This window comes from Heterodontus francisci, chromosome 26, assembly GCF_036365525.1.
Source record: "Heterodontus francisci isolate sHetFra1 chromosome 26, sHetFra1.hap1, whole genome shotgun sequence".
In the NCBI taxonomy this organism is placed as follows: domain Eukaryota; kingdom Metazoa; phylum Chordata; class Chondrichthyes; order Heterodontiformes; family Heterodontidae; genus Heterodontus; species Heterodontus francisci.
Window position 1 is genome coordinate 53,885,484 of NC_090396.1, and position 17,154 is coordinate 53,902,637.

A 17,154-nucleotide genomic window follows, 5' to 3' on the forward strand; every position below is an offset into this window, starting at 1 on the left:
TGGCCAAGGAGCGCTCGCGCTACACAGCGGCCCCCTCAGGCCAGAGTCAAAACAGCGCTCACTGTTGCAGCAAGATATACAGCACTAATCCTCTTAAAGGGGAGAGCGATCACTGGGTCCCACAAACTCTTATCTGTCGTATCTGTCAGCAAAACTTAATCATTGGACATAATATTTTGGATTTCAACATTACTTATTACCCCCTAGGGTTGGTAGCTACTTTTGCTATTCTTGACTGGCAATATTCTTAACCTAATATCAGTTATTGACTTTTAAAGGTTCAGGTGCAATAAACAATTATAAAAATATGCATGCCTTTTTTACATGTAAAAATGTTTTGCACATTTTGATTCTGCTCAAACACTCAAATAAGAAAGGAGATGAGTAGCAATGAATTACTCTCATCTTCTTCCCGTCTCAAAATAAATTGAAGTATGGAATTGTGCACAAAACAAATATAGTGTAAGTAAAATTCCATAACTTATGGACATGTATTAAAATATATGGTGACTGGGTAATGCTCAGTATATTAAAACTGAACATTAAAAGCTGCAATACCTCAAGGTGTCAGCCTTGGATCAGTGGTTGTACTCTTACATCTCAGTCAGCAGCTTGTGGGTTCAAGTCCTCCTCCAGAAATTTGAGTACATAATCTAGGCTGACACTCCAGGACAGGACTGAATGAGTGCTGCACTATTGGAGACTCTGTCTTTTGGATGAGTTGTTAAACTAAGACCCTGTCTGCCCCCTCAGGTGGATACAAAAGATCCCACAACACTATTCAATGAACAGGAGATTAATTCTCCCTGGTGTTCTGGCCAATATTTATTCTTCAACTATCACTACTAAAACAGATTATCTGATCATTATCTCATTGCTGCTTGTGGGATCTTGCTGTGCACAAATTGACTACTGCATTTCCTACATTGCAACAGTGATTACACTTGACAAGTATTTCATTGATTGTAAATGCTTTGGGACATTCTGAGGTTGTGAAAGGCATTATATGAATGTAAGTTTTTTCTTTCGTTTGAAACTGGGTTGATTAGAAAGTTTGACAACATCAGAAGTTAAAACAGAGAGGCTTCAATGAGGTTACTTTGTGGACTAACTTCCGAAGGTGAATATACTTTTACAACTATGTACCAGTCCGTCATTCATTTCAGCAGCCCTGCGATCTGATGCATGTGTTTTGGAGAACCTGTCTCAGACAAGTTTGAAATGTGGCTGGAACCAATAATAACATGAAGTGTTTTATTAACCGCTAACTTTTTAAACAATTGGTTAAATTGAGATTCATTATCACATATTTAACATGTCACACAATCACAAATCTTTGGTTCATTGGAACAACTTGACAGGAGATGACCATCTTAAAGTCATGATTTGATATATTTTATCATACTCCCATGGTTATAATTTCCTAAAACTATTGATCACAAACCCAGCATTTTTGGTGGAGCTGAGAAGATAATTTCTAACTATTTTAGTTGTAATGTTTTCTTTTCCTAGCAGAATCTCCCACTTTTCTTTTTAACAAGCTTGGCCTGGAGTTTTCTTTTTGTGTTCTCTCTCTCTGTCTCACTCTGTAATATCTATCAATATTGATTATTTTCTAACAACTAGGCTAGATGCCTTCTTCAAAGCATCACTCTATGCATAGTGCCTCATATTTTTCAGTAGAAAATTGTAAGGAGTTTTGCAGTTGTGGACTTTTAGCCCAAACATGATTTGGGGTGTTGTGAAACTCTCCATCAGGACTAAGATGATGGCTGTGGAAGTAAAATCAATGAAGATCTTAGAATCTTTAGTGAATTTGAAACATTTGTCCAGCTGAGAATATTGTCAAATGCCAGAGCGAAAAAAATACTGTAAAATTTGGGGTTTTATGAATTACGCTGTTCTTTTCTTTGGCCTCCTTATCTCGAGAGACAATGGGTAAGCGCCTGGAGGTGGTCAGTGGTGTGTGGAGCAGCGCCTGGAGTGGCTATAAAGGCCAATTCTAGGGTGATAGGCTCTTCCACAGGTGCTGCAGAAAAATTTGTTTGTCGGGGCCGTTGCACAGTTGGCTCTCCCCTTGCGCTTCTGTCTTTTTTCCTGCCAACTGCCAAGTCTTTTCAACTCGCCACACTTTAGCCCCGCCTTTATGGCTGCCCTCCAGCTCTGGCGAACACTGGCAACTGACTCCCACGACTTGTGATCAATGTCACAGGACTTCATGTCGCGTTTGCAGACGTCTTTAAAGCGGAGACTTTAAAGCTGTCTATTCTTATGAATAAGATTTAAACAGCTAATACTGTAGTTATGCAGAATTTACATCTCTATCTGTCATCAACCTGAGCATAAATTTCCTCTTTATTTTCATGTAGGAATTCAATGCTACCACAGATCTTCCTTTGGCTAGGAGATTGGAATTTGGGCTGCAGCAATATCTTCAACAATATTCGTCAGTGACCAGCCCAGTAGTGGGTTGGTGCTATGCCAGTATTCCCATTTACCCTCAGCAATGATAGTATTGCACCATGAATGAGGCATTCTGTCTAATAGGCAATAGAGAATGCGTGAAACTCCCAGCACTGGCAGGTGTATTTAAATGGCAAGTGGCTCTGAGATTTAAAAATATCCATTTGGGACTGATATTAAATGCATAAAGAATCTTCATTATTCTGTTTCTCAGCACTATACACCTGTTTGATCATGATACTTAGAAATTAACAGCATATATTAAAAATTAAGTTATAAATAAAAGAATACATAACATTTTATATATCATATATGTGGTCTTGGGAAGCCTACAAAACATGTTCATCTGTGATAGAGGAAAACAAGCACCTATTTAAAATTTATTGATAGGGGGCTTTGAGAACATTGTTCCACAAAAGTTCCTATGTCTCTCCCCATTAAAAATAGATTTTAAAGCTGTGGCATGAATAGGACACGTTATATGCAGCAGTATGCTGTAATAATAATCCACACTGGAGTGTTTGTCTCTTATTGACAGCCTCATGTGTGGAGATAATTACTCACTCCTGACCACTTAGCTCATGCAATATATTGGGCCAGATACTGCAGCTAACACACTGGTAAGACACATTTAAAGCATGGACTTGACGACATAGCACATTAGAAAAGTCTTGAGAGTGTTATGCCAATTTGGGATCATAGGGCTGATTCCCTAATCAGATGCTTCCAGGGAGGAAAGTTGCTCTCAATGTCATTCCTTCTGCGTAGTGTTGGCTGAGAAATCGTGGGCCAGCAGCCCCTAATTTTCTGTTCCTATAAATTAATGGATTGAAATCAGAGGCTACAGGTCTGTGATTTCCTGATCAGTGTTCTCTGTGAGCACTATTGCACACCAGAAATGTCCATCGTAAATTGTATTGTATAGTATGAATGTTCCAGGCATCCAATTATTTATTTTTATGACTTTTCGGGATTGTGGAATTACATGTTTGTTTTTTGTTTGAAATGTAATGCTAATTAAGATGAGGAATGGTGCTGAAATACCTTTTAACTTCAAATGCCCAGTATGAGCTCTCCTAGGTCAATTGTAGCATAGTTGGAGAGTAATCCTGAACAATGTGCCTTGACTCTAACCTCAGGAGAGTTCCAACTACCACACCAACATGATTTTTTTTGATTTCTTACAATAGACATCTTTACAGTCTTTCAGAGCATGACTTCTAGTTTTGTTGCTGATCATCTCTTTTCAAATAAAGTCATAGAGTGATACAGCACTGAAACAGGCCCTTAAGCCCACCAAGTCTGTGCCGACCATCAACCACCCATTTATACTAATCCTACATTAATCCCATATTCCCTACCACATCCCCACATTTCTCCTACCACCTGCCTACACTAGGGGCAAATTACAATGGCCAATTTACCTATCAACCTGCAAGTCTTTGGCTGTGGGAGGAATCTGGAGTATCCAGCGGAAACGCACGCGGTCACAGGGAGATCTTGCAAAATCCACACAGGCAGTACCCAGAACTGAACCCGGGTCACTGGAGCTGAGTTGCTAACCACTGCACCGCTGTGCCATCCAAATACTGACATGATGGGCTAGATTCACCCTGTATTCACAATCGACGAGCAGAAAATCTAGCCCACTCTGTGTTTTTGCACTTTCAATTCTGACGAGAGTAAAACAGAATTGGAAAATAGGGCAGAAAATAGAGGAGAGAAAACAAGGAATAGCACAAGTGGAGAAGCTAAGTTGGAAAAGAGCAAGGACAGACACTCCCTGTCACCTCGTGCCTCCCCAAAGCCTGTCCACTATCTACAAGGCACAAGTCAGGAGTGTGACGGAATACTCTCCACTTCCCTGGATGGGTGCAGCTCCAACAGCACTCAAGAAGCTCGACACCATCCAGGACAAAGCAGCCTGCTTGACTGGCACCCCATCCACAAACATTCACTCTCTCCACCATCGACGCATAGTGGCAGCAGTGTGTACCATCTACAAGATGCATTGCAGCAATGCACCAAGGCTTCTCAGACAGCACCTTCCAAAGCCGCGATCTCTACAACCTAGATGGACAAGGGCAGCAAATACATAGGAACATCACCACCTGCAAGTTCCCCTCCAAGCCATACACCATCCTGACTTGGGACTATATCGCCGTTCCTTCACTGTTGCTGGGTCAAAATCCTGGGACTCCCTTCCTAACAGCAATGTGGGTATATCTACCCCACATGGACTGCAGCGGTTCAAGAAGGCAGCTCCCCACCACCGTCTCAAGGGCAATTAGGGATGGGCAATAAATATTTTTAATTTTTTAAATTTTATTTATTTATTTAGAGATACAGCACTGAAACAGGTCCTTCGGCCCACCGAGTCTGTGCCGACCATCAACCACCCATGTATACTAATCCTACACTAATTCCATATTCCTACCACATCCCCACCTGTCCCTATATTTCCCTACCACCTACCTATACTAGGGGCAATTTATAATGGCCAATTTACCTATCAACCTGCAAGTCTTTGGCATGTGGGAGGAAACCGGAGCACCCGGAGAAAACCCACGCAGACACAGGGAGAACTTGCAAACTCCACACAGACAGTACCCAGAATTGAACCCGGGTCCCTGGAGCTGTGAGGCTGCGGTGCTAACCACTGCGCCACTGTGCCGCCCAAATACTGCCCTTGCCAGCGACGCCCACATCCCATCAATGAATAAAAAAGATACAAGTAATAGTTTTAAAAATCTTGCAAGTTTTGCAAAATGTTACTTTTCCTTTGTGTCTGTCAGCTGTTTGCTTTGTAGTTGATGTTTTGTTTTCTTGATTTAATTTGTTATGGTCTGTGGAGCAGTGTGGCTTGTTGTAGTATACATGTAGTCCTATGAAAATCACACTATTATCACACTACTGCAGAAATCATATGTATTTATAAAAAGAAAAGCATTCTAAATTCAGATATAATGGCTAGCTTACTATTCACAAACCTTTTACCGAGATATTTTATGAAGCACAACTAACAGATCAGTGGGTGTTTGCAGCTGGGTAGAATACTTGGCTGCTATAATTTCTTACCATGGCGAAAGGTAGCAAAACATTTTACAATGAGAGGAATATCTCAGCTAACTTGGCATCACAATCAGGTTCCTAGTAAGATAACAATACAATGTGGCAAGAGTTTCATTAGAAATTTAATGCGGTCTTGCAAGCAGTCAGTGCATTTGTTACGCTTTTATGTAAATTTATATGATCTGACACTCTGGGCTGATGATTACACGTGCAATTGATTGTCACTTGAACATCTCAAAGTCTGCCATTTGGGAGAACTTGTGTTCTTGGGAATTGGATACCAATTGTCTGAAGCTTGCAACATGATCTGAATGCCCCGGAATTCCCATATATCGCTGATGCAATCAACTGAAATGAGATAGAGGGAAAAAAAATACCATGAACAGGCAGAACATGAGTTGACAGAGTTCAATTCGGGCCTTCTTTGAGTACATTCCAGAGGTATACCATTGCCGGTTTAGACTGGGTTTGCAATAACATGCCCTTCCCTGTGGGTTTCCAAATGATCATTCCTATATCATAGAGGTTAGGACTACATTATCAGGAATGTATTGTTCATCACTGTGGGTCTCTTGGTTTTACATTGTCTCTGGATAATTAATTAATAGGAAGTAGAGACATTTTTAAAATTCTATTTGCTTTAATTTGCTAATTTTCAGCTCTACAGAAGTCTTTGAATCATTCATGTGCAATCTTCTGCTGTGTGTGCCCTCTCCCACCCTCAAAAACAACACTTAATAGCTTATTCAGCCTAAAGTCCACATCTGGTTAAATTTGAACAAATTCAGAGTTGCTGTATTTACAAAAATCATCTAAATCTACCATTCGAAAATAATAAGGATATTTTATGTGTTGTGACTTTTTAAATCTGAGAATTTATTTTTTTATTTTATTTAGAAGTACAGCACTGAAACAGGCCCTTCGGCCCACCGAGTCTGTGCCGACCATCAACCACCCATTCCTACTAATCCTACACTAATTCCATAACCTTACCACATCCCCACCTGTCCCTATATTCCCCTACCACCGACCTACACTACGGGCAATTTTATAATGGCCAATTCACCTATCAACCTGCAAGTCTTTGGAGGTGGGAGGAAACCGGAGCACCCGGCGAAAACCCACGCAGACACAGGGAGAACTTGCAAACTCCGCATACCTCCAAATACCTACTGATTGATGTACAGTTAGACATATTTTTTTAAAATTCCCCTGATAGTTTTGTGAGCTTATTCAGCTGAGCCATGCAAGATGACAGGTTTGATTTCCCATCTGTTTTGAGTTATCCAATCACAGCCAGAATAAGAGTAGGATGCTAAATTTGGCCTCCTCTTCCCTCAGGAAGGAATAAATCAGGCAGGGGGCCCACTCCTGTTCATTATCCAACGAACCCTGCCGGAAGTGTGCATGAGCAAACACCAGGTGAGGACAGAATTTGACTCAGCTTGATGCTCCATGTGGTTGAATGGTCTTCCAACACTCTCAATCATGACTCGGAGTGATTGATGGTTATTTAGATGAGGTAATAGATGAGGCAGGTGGGAAAGAAAGAAAATGGGGGGTGGGGGAAATAATTCACAATGTTGGTTTATAAATAACATGCATAGGTCAGAGGTTTGAATGGATGATATATTAGGATTTTACAAAAATATTAATTCCATGTTGGCCCTAATTTCCAATATGTATTTACTCACCTATAAATTATTAATTTCTTAGTTGTTAACTGTTGGAAAAAGAAGGGGAAAGAAAAAAAGGTGCCTCATAATGACAGGGTAGGTGGATAATTGTTACATTGGTGTAAAGGATGTTTATATACTGGACAAAGCAGTGTATATGTCTCTAATTATCTTTTCAGTTATAAGCTAATCTAGGGTTAGATGGCCCCTTTAAATTACTTGTTAGTATATGATATTGACATTTTACTATTTGCAAGAAACATAAAACTATAATTGCAGACTTACTGCAAAATGAAAGGAAACTGTATGCATGTTCAAATGGGGAAATAACACTAATTGTATATGAAAAAGGTTATTTTTTTAAATGCAGTATACAATTGTACACAATGTTTATATCACAAACCAACTTGCCTTTATAATGAACAGATGATAAAGATGCATGAGTTGCTTATTCTGGTCAGCATTTTGGATGGTGTAAAATTTCTTTATCATTGCTGGGAACCATATGATGGAATCCTAAAAATTTCAGCATAAAAGCCCATCATGCCTATACCAGGGCTAGCACTACATCAGAACTACTAGCTCTAACCCATTTCCCTTCTTTCTCCTATACCTTTTCATATTTTTCTTCTTTAAGTCTTAAGTGCTGGACCTAAACTGGATTCAGTGACTACTTGTGGTAATGCATCCCACACTCCAGTACTTTATCAATGATATTGAAACTTTTTTTTTGTTCTTCCCAACTGTTGTTATCCCTGTGTGAGCTTCCATATGTTCCTCATCCATATTTGACCTGTCAGTGATACCTAGTCCCTGGCTGATAGGAACAATGCCTGAGTGGTTTCAGTTAATTCTTTTCTCTGATCATGTCTCCGTCTTTGGAAGAAGTGCTTTACTTTCCCTTAGTGTTTTATTTCACCAATTAGCACAGGCAGAGATTGGGAACTCAGTGTGTTAGGTGGCACAAAGCACAACTCCCACCATACCAAAGCTCTTATTATATTTATATATTACAAATCTGTTTTTAGCAATAAAATGTAATACTCCCTTGAATAGCCTTACCTGGTGAATCACTTTGAACCTTGGTTTATTGATACAGGTTTTCACTGGGGCTGGGCAATAAAAATTAAACACCTATACAGGAAGATATTTAACAATGTCTAAAAGGAGGTAAATAAAAGGCTGACAAAATAACATTACACACAATACTTAATTGTCATCAATGTTGCATCTTATGTTTAAATTGATACAGTAAAATCCAGTAGTATTACCTGCACCCACTATTTTTTACAAGAACTGGCCAGAAAAATCTCAACTGTGATGCATAATTCACATTCTCAGATTGTCATGTCATATAAATTTATATAAAGGAGTAATACACACACCAAACTTTGCAATGTATGCTGAAGATATTTACTAATGATATTCTTCCTAGCTCCTCTTAGTCTTTCTCAACTGCATGTTCACTAGTATTATGAAGACAGGCTGCACTTCCGAGACCCCATCAGTACCATTGTGTGCCAGAGCTGTCCTGGATGAGTCTTCCTTTGATTTTTCCCTTCCTCATCATATAAAGTAGCAGGAGTCGATAGAGGCTGAGGCAGGGACAAGGTGACTCACAAACAAGAAAAAAAATCAGCTGAGTGAGATCACTTAGTTTTGTGATTTATGGCAACAATTTTTATTTTAATTTTTGCTATGCTTCTCCACATAAGTGTAATAAATATAGATATACCTGCTGGAGAGTTATAGGATTGTAATGCAGTTATAATGCCCCTTTTCCACTCTTAGAAGGGGCTGCTCCTCAATTTCTGGCTCCTCTATAGTCCTGAGCTCTTAAATTTTGGCAACCCAGTAGGGAGGGGTAGGCATGTCACAGGATCTCCTCATGCGGCTGGCTAAGGTGGGCATCTACAGGTCCAGGCTGGACACGACCTGTGGGGCTGATCACTCTAGCTTTCCACCTCTTTGCCGTGATCTTATCTGCACCCTGAGAGAAGAAGCGCACAGTGTCCGTCAGTACACCTGAGACCTTTTGCAATGGGTGGGCACTACAGGGAATGGTGTGCATAGTGGATACTAGAAAAACATTATTATTTAAGTTTATAAATTTCATAGAAACATAGAAAATAGGAGTAGGAGTAGGCCATTTGGCCCTTCAAGCCTGCTCTGCCATTCATTATGATCATGGCTGATCATCCAACTCAGTAGCCTGTTCCTGCTTTTGCCCCATATCCTTTGAACCTTTTAGACCCAAGAGCGATATCTAACTCCTTCTTGAAAAGATACAATGTTTTGACCTCAACTGCTTTCTGTGGTAGTGAATTCCACAGGCTCACTACTCTCTGGGTGAAGAAATTTCTCCTCATCTCAGTCCTGAAAAGTTTATCCCATATCCTTAGACTTTGACCCCTGGTTCTGGACTCCCCCACCATCGGGAACATCCCTCCTGCATCTACCCTGTCAAGTCCTGTTAAAATTTTATAGGTTTCTATGAGATCCGCCCTCACTCTTCTGAACTCCAGCGAATATAATCCTAACCGACGCAATCTCTCCTCATACGTCAGTCCCACCATCCCAGGAATCAGTCTGGTAAACCTTTGCTGCACTCCCTCTATAGCAAGAACATCCTTCTTCAGATAAGGAGACCAAAACTGCACACAATATTGAAGGTGTGGCCTCACCAAGGCCCTGTATAATTACAGCAAGACATCCCTGCTCCTGTACTCGAATCCTCTCGCTATGAAGGCCAACATACCATTTGCCTTTTTTACCGCCTGTTGCACCTGCATGCTTACCTTCAGCGACTGGTGTACGAGAACACCCAGGTCTCGCTGCATATTCCCCTCTCTCAGTTTATAGCCATTCAGATAATAATCTGCCTTCCTGTTTTTGTTACCAAAGTGGATAACCTCACATTTATCCACATTATCCTGCATCTGCCATGCATTAGCCCACTCACTCAACTTGTCCAAATCACCCTGAAGCCTCTCTGCATCCTCCTCACAACTCACCCTCCTACCCAGTTTTGTGTCATCTGCAAATTTGAATATATTACATTTAGTTCCCTCATCTAAATCATTAATGGATATTGTGAATAGCTGGGGTCCTAGCACCGATCCTTGCAGTACCCCGCTAGTCACTGCCTGCCATTCAGAAAAAGACCCATTTATCCCTACTCTTTGTTTCCTGTCTGCCAACCAATTTTCTATCCATTGCAATACACTACCCCCAATCCCATGCGCTTTAACTTTACCTGCTAATCTCTTATGTGGGATTTTGTCGAAAGCCTTCTGTCCAAATAAACCACTCTTACGTCCTCGAAGAATTCTAGGAGATTTGTCAAGCATGATTTCCCTTTCGTAAATCCATGCCGACTCTGCCCGATTCTACCACTGCTCTCTAAGTGCTCTGCTATAAAATCTTCGATAATGGACTCTAGAATTCCTTTGTTTCTTTTTATGATTTATTTTTTTTATTCTTTCATGAGATGTGGATGCCAGCATTTGTTGCACATTTCTAATAGCCCTTGACAACTGAGTAGCAACTGAGAGGGCAGTTAAGAGTCAACCACATTGATGTGGGTCTGGAGGCACATGCAGGTCAGACCAGGTAAGGCTGACAGATTTCCTTCCCTGAAGGGCATTAGTGAACCAGATGGGTTTTTACAATTGATGATGGATTCATGGCACCAACTTTTAATTATTTTTTCATTAACGAATTGGGATTTGAACCCATGCCCCTGGGGCATTAGCCTGAGTCTCTGGATTACTAACTCAGTGACATTGCCATTATGTCACCGTCTCATCTAAGTCTTAATAATCTCCTTATTAATTCTGCCCCTCTAAAAAGGGGACGATTTTGCTTGATGAACTCAGTGCCCCCTTATCGGTTGATTTAGAAAAGGCAGTGTGACATGAGGAAGAATACTAAACCCCTGAATGATGTTTGACCAGAACGTTTATGGCATGGTATTTATCAAGTGTTATTTGTGACAGCAAATGACCAACAGATATCTATTTGATATAAAATTGTAAAATCTGTAATTGTAAAAACTGTAAAATCTGTGTAAATGCCACATTTAATGCATGTTTTATGACCTGTGAATCCTGAGTTGCCCAAATGCAGAGCAATTTTCTTTCAATAAGATGCATGGTAAATAAGTAGCCGGTGGGGTCCATAATGGATTTTATCATGTCGATTTTATGCAACTTTTTATTTTGCTAATTTTTTTAAAAGATGCACAATTTTTAGAAAAAAAAGGCAGAGTTTTGTTGTTGATTTTGTTTGAACCTGTGCTCAGGACTGTGTTGCTGATGGTTGTTGTTGGTTTGTTTGAAGCTGTGCTCAGGACTGTGTTGTTGTTGGTTTTGTTTGAAGCTGTGCTGAGGACTGTGTTGCTAATGGTTGCTGTTGGTTTTGTTTGAAGCTGTGCTGAGGACTGTGTTGCTAATGGTTGTTGTTGATTTTGTTTGAACCTGTGCTCAGGACAGTGTTGTTGTTGGTTTTGTTTGAAGCTGTGCTGAGGACTGTGTTGTTGTTGGTTTTGTTTGAAGCTGTGCTGAGGACTGTGTTGCTGATGGTTGTTGTTGGTTTGTTTGAAGCCATGCTCAGGACTGTGTTGCTGATGGTTGTTGGTTTTGTTTGAAGCTGTGCTCAGGACTGTGTTGCTAATGTATGTTTTTGGTTTTGTTTGAAGATGTACTGAGGACTGTGTTGCTAATGGTTTTTGTTGGTTTTGTATGAAGCTGTGCTGAGGAATGTGTTGCTAATGTATGTTTTTGGTTTTGTTTGAAGATGTACTGAGGACTGTGTTGCTAATGGTTTTTGTTGGTTTTGTATGAAGCTGTGCTCAGGACTGTGTTGCTGATGGGCGTTGTTGGTTTGTTTGAAGCTGTACTGAGGACTGTGTTGCTGGTGGTTGTTGTTGGTTTGTTTGAAGCTGTGCTGAGGACTGTGTTGCTGATTGTTGCTGGTTTTGTTTGAAGCTGTGCTGAGGACTGTGTTGCTGATTGTTGCTGGTTTTGTTTGAAGGAATGCTGAGGACTGTGTTGCTGATGGCTGTTGTTGATTTGTTTGAAGTTGTACAGAGGACTTTGTTGCGAATGGTGCTTGTTCGTTTTGTTTGAAACTGCTGAGGACTGTGTTGGTTTTGTTTGAAACTGTGCTGAGGACTGTGTTGCTAATGGTTGTTGGTTTTATTTGAAGCTGTGCGGAGGTCTGTGTTGCTGATTGTTGCTGGTTTTGTTTGAAGCTGTGCTGAGGACTGTGTTGCTGATGGATGTTATTTATTTTGTTTGATGCTTTGCTGAGGATTCTGTTTGGGTTTGTTTGAAGCTGTGCTGAGGACTGTGTTGCTGATGGTTGTTGTTGGTTTGTTTGAAGTTGTGCTGAGGAATGTGTTGCTGATGGTTGTTGTTGGTTTGTTTGAAGCTGTGCTGAGGACTGTGTTGCTGATGGTTGTTGTTGGTTTGTTTGAAGCTGTGCTGAGGACTGTGTTGCTGATGGATGTTATTTATTTTGTTTGATGCTTTGCTGAGGATTCTGTTTGGGTTTGTTTGAAGCTGTGCTGAGGACTGTGTTGCTGATGGTTGTTGTTGGTTTGTTTGAAGTTGTGCTGAGCACTGCTTCGCTGATGGTTGTTGGTTTATTTGAAGTTGTACTGATGACTGTGTTGCTGATTGTTGTTGGTTTGATTGAAGCTGGACTGAGGACTGTGTTGCTGATGGTTGTTGGTTTGTTTGAAGTTGTGCTGAGGACTGTGTTGCTAATGGTTGTTGTTGGTTTGTTTGAAGCTGTACTGAGGACTGTGTTGCTAATGTTTGTTGGTTTGATTGAAGCCGGACTGAGGACTGTGTTGCTGATGGTTGTTGGTTTTGTTTGAAGCTGTACTTAGGACTGTGTTGCTGATGGTTGTCTGTTTTGTTTGAAACTGTTTTGAGGACTGTGTTCCTAATGGTTGTAGGTTTTGTTTGAAGTTGTGCTGAGGTTTGTGTTGCTCACTGTGGCTGGTTTTGTTTGAAGCTGTGCTGAGGACTGTGTTGCTGATGGTTGTTGTTGGTTTGTTTGTAGCTGTGCTGAGGACTGTGTTGCTGATTGTTGTTGGTTTGTTTGAAGCTGGACTGAGGACTGTGTTGCTGATTGTTGTTGGTTTTGTTTGAAGCTGTGCTGAGGACTGTGTTGCTGATGGTTGTTGGTTTGTTTGAAGCTGTGCTGAGGAATGTGTTGCTGATGGTTGTTTGTTTTGTTTGAAGCTGTGCTGAGGATTCTGTTGGGTTTGTTTGAAGCTGTGCAGAGCACTGTATTGCTGGTTTTTGCTGGTTTTGTTTGATGCTGTGCTGAGGACTGTGTTGCTGACTGTTGCTGGATTTGTTTGAAGCTGTGCTGAGGACTGCTTCGCTGATGGTTGTTGGTTTGATTGAAGCTGGACTGAGGACTGTGTTGCGAATGGTTGTTGGTTTGTTTGAAGTTGTGCTGAGGACTGTGTTGCTAATGGTTGTTGTTGGTTTGTTTGAAGCTGTACTGAGGACTGCGTTCCTAATGGTTGTTGGTTTTGTTTGAAGCTGTACTGAGGACTGAGTTGCTAATGGTTGTTGGTTTGATTGAAGCTGTACTGAGGACTGTGATGCTGATGGTTGTTATTGGTTTTGTTTGAAGCTGTGCTGAGGACTGTGTTGCTGATGGTTGTTATTGGTTTTGTTTGAAGCTGTGCTGAGGACATTGTTGCTGATTGTTGCTGGTTTTGTTTGAAGCTGTGCTGAGGACTGTGTTGCTGATTGTTGCTGGTTTTGTTTGAAGCAGTGCTGAGGACTGTGTTGCTGATGGTTGTTTGTTTTGTTTGAAGCTCTGCTCAGGACTGTGTCGGGTTTGTTTGAAGCTGTGCTGAGGACTGTGTTGCTGATGGTTGTTGGTTTTGTTTGAAGCTGTGCTGAGGACTGTGTTGCTAATGGTTGTTGGTTTTGTTTGAAGCTGTGCTGAGGACTGTGTTGCTGATTGTTGTTGGTTTTGTTTGAAGCTGTGCTGAGGATTGTGTAGGGTTTGTTTGAAGTTGTGCTGAGGACTGCTTCGCTGATGGTTGTTGCTGGTTTATTTGAAGTTGTACTGAGGACGGTGTTGCTGATTGTTGTTGGTTTGATTGACGTTGTGCTGAAGACTGTGTTGCTGATGGTTGTTGTTGGTTTGTTTGAAGCTGTACTGAGGACTGTGTTGCTAATGTTTGTTGGTTTGATTGAAGCTGGACTGAGGACTGTGTTGCTGATGGTTGTTGTTGGTTTTGTTTGAAGCTGTACTGAGGACTGCGTTCCTAATGGTTGTTCTTTTTGTTTGAAGCTGTACTGAGGACTGTGTTGCTAATGGTTGTTGGTTTGATTGAAGCTGTACTTAGGACTGTGTTGCTGATGGTTGTCTCTTTTGTTTGAAACTGTTTTGAGGACTGTGTTCCTAATGGTTGTTGGTTTTGTTTGAAGTTTTGCTGAGGATTGAGTTGCTGATTGTGGCTGGTTTTGTTTGAAGCTGTGCTGAGGATTGTGTTGGGTTTGTTTGAAGCTGTGCTGAGGACTGTGTTGCTGATTGTGATTGGTTTTGTTTGAAGCTGTGCTGAGGACTGTGTTGCTGATGGTTGTTGTTGGTTTTGTTTGAAGCTGTGCTGAGGACTGTGTTGCTGATGGTTGTTGTTGGTTTTGTTTGAAGCTGTGCTGAGGACTGTGTTGCTGATGGTTGTTGATGGTTTTGTTTGAAGCTATGCTGAGGACTGTGCTGCTGATGGTTGTTGTTGGTTTTGTTTCAAGCTGTGCTGAGGACTGTGTTGCTGATGGTTGTTATTGGTTTGTTTGAAGCCGTGCTCAGGACTGTGTTGCTGATGGTTGATGTTGGTTTCGTTTGAAGCTGTGCTGAGGACTTTGTTGCTGATGGTTGTTGGTTTGTTTGAAGCTGTGCTGACGACTGTGTTGCTGATTGTTGTTGGTTTTGTTTGAAGCTGTGCTGAGGACTGTGTTTTGTGATTGTTGTTGGTTTTGTTTGAAGCTGTGCTGAGGACTGTGTTGCTGATTGTGATTGGTTTTGTTTGAAGCTGTGCTGAGGACTGTGTTGCTGATGGTTGTTGTTGGTTTTGTTTGAAGCTGTGCTGAGGACTGTGTTGCTGATGGTTGTTGTTGGTTTCGTTTGAAGCTGTGCTGAGGACTGTGTTGCTGATGGTTGTTGATGGTTTTGTTTGAAGCTATGCTGAGGACTGTGCTGCTGATGGTTGTTGTTGGTTTTGTTTCAAGCTGTGCTGAGGACTGTGTTGCTGATGGTTGTTATTGGTTTGTTTGAAGCCGTGCTCAGGACTGTGTTGCTGATGGTTGTTGTTGGTTTCGTTTGAAGCTGTGCTGAGGACTGTGTTGCTGATGGTTGTTGGTTTGTTTGAAGCTGTGCTGCGGACTTTGTTGCTGATGGTTGTTGGATTGTTTGAAGCTGTGCTGAGGACTGTGTTGCTGATTGTTGTTGGTTTTGTTTGAAGCTGTGCTGAGGACTGTGTTGCTGATGGTTGTTGGTTTTGTTTCAAGCTGTGCTGAGAACTGTGTTGCTGATGGTTGTTGTTGGTTTTGTTTGAAGCTGTGCTGAGGACTGTGTTGCTGATTGTTGCTGGTTTTGTTTGAAGCTATGCTGAAGATTCTGTTGGGTTTGTTTGAAGCTGTGCTGAGGACTGTGTTGCTGATGGTTGTTATTGGTTTTGTTTGAAGCTGTGCTGAGGACATTGTTGCTGATTGTTGCTGGTTTTGTTTGAAGCTGTGCTGAGGACTGTGTTGCTGATTGTTGCTGGTTTTGTTTGAAGCAGTGCTGAGGACTGTGTTGCTGATGGTTGTTGGTTTTGTTTGTAGCTGTGCTGAGGACTGTGTTGCTGATTGTTGTTGGTTTGTTTGAAGCTGGACTGAGGACTGTGTTGCTGATGGTGGTTGGTTTTGTTTGAAGTTGTGCTGAGGACTGTGTTGCTGATTGTTGTTGGTTTTGTTTGAAGCTGTGCTGAGGACTGTGTTGCTGATGGTTGTTGGTTTGTTTGAAGCTGTGCTGAGGAATGTGTTGCTGATGGTTGTTTGTTTTGTTTGAAGCTGTGCTGAGGATTCTGTTGGGTTTGTTTGAAGCTGTGCAGAGCACTGTATTGCTGGTTTTTGCTGGTTTTGTTTGATGCTGTGCTGAGGACTGTGTTGCTGACTGTTGCTGGATTTGTTTGAAGCTGTGCTGAGGACTGCTTCGCTGATGGTTGTTGGTTTGATTGAAGCTGGACTGAGGACTGTGTTGCGAATGGTTGTTGGTTTGTTTGAAGTTGTGCTGAGGACTGTGTTGCTAATGGTTGTTGTTGGTTTGTTTGAAGCTGTACTGAGGACTGCGTTCCTAATGGTTGTTGGTTTTGTTTGAAGCTGTACTGAGGACTGTGTTGCTAATGGTTGTTGGTTTGATTGAAGCTGTACTGAGGACTGTGTTGCTGATGGTTGTTATTGGTTTTGTTTGAAGCTGTGCTGAGGACTGTGTTGCTGATGGTTGTTATTGGTTTTGTTTGAAGCTGTGCTGAGGACATTGTTGCTGATTGTTGCTGGTTTTGTTTGAAGCTGTGCTGAGGACTGTGTTGCTGATTGTTGCTGGTTTTGTTTGAAGCAGTGCTGAGGACTGTGTTGCTGATGGTTGTTTGTTTTGTTTGAAGCTCTGCTCAGGACTGTGTCGGGTTTGTTTGAAGTTGTGCTGAGGACGGTGTTGCTGATTGTTGTTGGTTTGATTGACGTTGTGCTGAAGACTGTGTTGCTGATGGTTGTTGTTGGTTTGTTTGAAGCTGTACTGAGGACTGTGTTGCTAATGTTTGTTGGTTTGATTGAAGCTGGACTGAGGACTGTGTTGCTGATGGTTGTTGTTGGTTTTGTTTGAAGCTGTACTGAGGACTGCGTTCCTAATGGTTGTTCTTTTTGTTTGAAGC